Source organism: Geospiza fortis, unplaced genomic scaffold, assembly GCF_000277835.1.
Source record: "Geospiza fortis unplaced genomic scaffold, GeoFor_1.0 scaffold361, whole genome shotgun sequence".
Classification (NCBI taxonomy): domain Eukaryota; kingdom Metazoa; phylum Chordata; class Aves; order Passeriformes; family Thraupidae; genus Geospiza; species Geospiza fortis.
Window position 1 is genome coordinate 2,809,691 of NW_005054356.1, and position 3,314 is coordinate 2,813,004.

Genomic DNA, 3,314 nt, shown 5'->3' on the forward strand with positions numbered 1-3,314 from the left:
GAATCTCACCAGGATCTTGCCTTTGGAAGTTTAAGGTCATCACTTTAGGAGCTGAGTCTGCTCACACTGAGCCAGGCCCTGACTTGCAGGTTTATGTTTCACAGCTCTGCACCCACAACATGTGTAAGAGCCCCTGGGCACCTTTTGGGATGTAAATGTTCACAGCTGGCTTTAAAGGACTCATGCAACAAAACCCATGGTTCTCTGCATGGAAGGATGGTGTGGCAGGAGAGAAACACAGAGGGGCCTGGCTGTGGGACTGAGCCCATGGCAGGCGGGAGGTGGAATGGCTCTGGATTCTGTGCAGCCACACAGTCTGAGAATATCAGTGAGAAATCTGGATTTGTTATAGACTCCACCTCTTCTGGATAACACACCCTGGGCTTTACTGGCAATTTCAGCAGCTCAGCAGTTCTGAGAACACAAAAACAGGAAATTCTGCAGCAGCCCTGACGAGGCTGAAGATGCTTATGAATTCCTTAAAGAAGTGTCATTTTCTGGAAACAAATTATCAAAAGCCTCGAAGAAGAATAAACCTCTTATCAGCACTCTTTGCTTTGACTTCATCATTTCCTATTAAATCTGTCACCTGCTGAAGGGCAGAGGAAAGAACCTCCAGCACAGGAAGCACCAGAGATTGGACTTTAAACCAGAAAGGGACAGAGTCCAAATTCCTCCTTTATCACATCCCAGAGTGAGAGAGCAGGTGATGCAGAGCCAGCAGTGCCCCTTCACCTGCCTTTGCACACAGCAAGGGCCTTCATTCTGATCACAGACCTTCATTCTGATCACAGTCCTTCATTCTGATCACAGTCCTTCATTCTGATCACAATCCATTCTGATCACAGTCCCTTATTCTGATCACAATCCTTCATTCTGATCACAGACCTTTATTCTGGTCACCGTCCCTTATTCTGGTCATAGTCCTTCATTCTGATCACAGACCTTCATTCTGATCACAATCCCTTATTCTGATCACAGTCCCTTATTCTGATCACAATCCTTCATTCTGATCACAGTCCTTCATTCTGATCACAATCCTTTAGTCTGATCACAGTCCTTCATTCTGGGCACAGGGGTGATAAGGACAGGCCCTCACCGATGGCATCTAACCCACAGTTAGAATTTTGCAGACTCATCTTTGTGCACCAGTTCCAGGGATGTTTGTGATGACTTCATTGGAGTTGTTTGGAGAACAGAAGGGAAGTGGGGATTAAGCTGCAGAGGTTTCACTTTTTTTTGCTGTCAGCAGTTTCGAGTCCATTGGAGAAATGGATTCTGAGCTGGTACAGAAATTTTATTACTTAGGTAAATGAATCTGAAGTAGCCCAGAATGTTGGGACTCCATCATCACAGGAAGATTTTCTCTCTGCAGCTTTTGAGCCCTGGCAGTGGCTGCCATGAGAGAAGGAAAAGAATTGCTTGTGAAAAATCTGCTTGTAAAACTGAGATGAAGCAATCTTTTTTTTCCTGTTTTTAAAATTTTAATTTTTTTTTTTTTTAACCACTGCTTCACATACTGAAAAGCCACATAATTATCAAATGTCCTGTTCAGGAACCCTTAATCAAATTCAGTAATCAGGGCTAGATAACTTTATTATTCCCTGTTTATTGCTACAAAATGCTCTATCAACATTCACAGCCCCAGCCATAGAGCAGAACCAGTGTTAGACATTATAGAAAAAATTCTCTTTACCCCAGGAACCCAGGATTGGGCCACACCAGGAGGATTTTGGTGCTTCCAGCAGTGAGTGGAGCAGCCCTGCCAGAGACACAACCACACTAATTTCATTCCAGTGACACTAAATCCATGCAAAGGCTTTTACTGCCATTGTGACTACACTCAAAAATAATTTTTGGCTCTCTTCTCCCACTTTGTTGCCTCCACACAGTCCTACCACAGGAAAACTGCTGAGTAAAAATCGGATTTTTCTGAGGGGGTCTGCAGGTGCTATGGGGCACAGAAGGGGTTAAGGGCTGCATGGGGTCAGCCCAGTTGGGTTCATTTGGGAGGTGATGAGAAGGTTTAATCCCTGAAAGGGATGGGCAAGGGAAGCAGAGCTGCAGGAGGAAGGGCTGGCTGTTCCCAGGAGCAGGTAAGAGCTGTGCCCAGCCAGTTTGGGGTGGGTTTGTGGGTTTTGGTGCCTTTCCAGTCTTTTTGTGGCTTCCCAAGGAGACAGCAGCGCTTGATAAGGTTTTATGGTTCCAGCTTTTTGTGGAGTGGTTCTCCTGGAGTTTGGGCTGATTCCCCTGGAGTCTGTGGGGTTGTTGTCCCGTGATTTGGGGTGGTTCCCTCATGGTTTTGGGGTGATTCCCCTGGGTTGATTCCTCCATGGTTTGTGGGGTGATCCCCATGGATTGTTGGGGTGGTTTCCCCGTGGTTTGGGCTGATTCTCCTGGAGTTTGTGGGGTGGCTTCCCTGGACTGGTTCCCTGTGGTTTGTGGGATGGTTCCCCCATGGTTTGGGCTGATTTCCCTGGACTGATTCCCCCATGCTTTGTGAGGTGGTCTCCCCCATGGTTTGGGGTGATTCCCCTGGTTTTTGTGGGGTGGTTCCCCCATAGTTTGGGGTTGTTTCCCCCTGGTTTGTGGGGTGATTCTCCTGGACTGATTCCCCGTGGTTTGTGGGGTGGCTCCCCTGGATTGATTTCCTGTGGTTTGTGGGGTGGTTCCCCCAGATTTTATGGGGGGGTTCCCCCATGGTTTGTGGTCTGGTTTCCCTGGATTTTGTGGGGTGGTTTCCCCAGATTTTGTGGGGTGGCTCCCCTGGCAGTGCTGTGCAGCTCCCTGGCTCCATCCCCACCAAACCCCACTGTCTGGGAGGTGCTGCCCACCTGCAGCCCAGCACATCCCTCTGCTCTGCCGCCTTTTTGCTGGAAACCAAAATGTGGTCTTGGCCACCTCATTCAACCCTGAGTGCATAAATAACTCTGACCTCCTTAAATACCTATTTAAAGGTGAATGGCGATGCTAAAAGGTGAATTTAGTGGTGCTGGAAGTACAGGGGAACATTTATCACAGAAATAACAAGTTTTTAAAGTTGCCTTTCCCTGTAAAATGTGCTGGGAAGGAGGGGATGTGACACTAAAGCTTCTGAGAGAGCAAACAGAGCTGGTATTGAGAGTTTTGATGTGAAAAAAATGATGGATTTTGGTGCACCAGCCTCAGAGAAGCTTTCTAGGTGAAGGAAATTGTGAAATGCTCTTCCTTGGGTTAACTTTGGTGGGGTGTTTTTTCTGTGTTATTAATTCTCAACAAACAAAATTGTCAGCATCACTTAAGTTTGTAATTTGATGAGTGCAAAGAGATGAAGA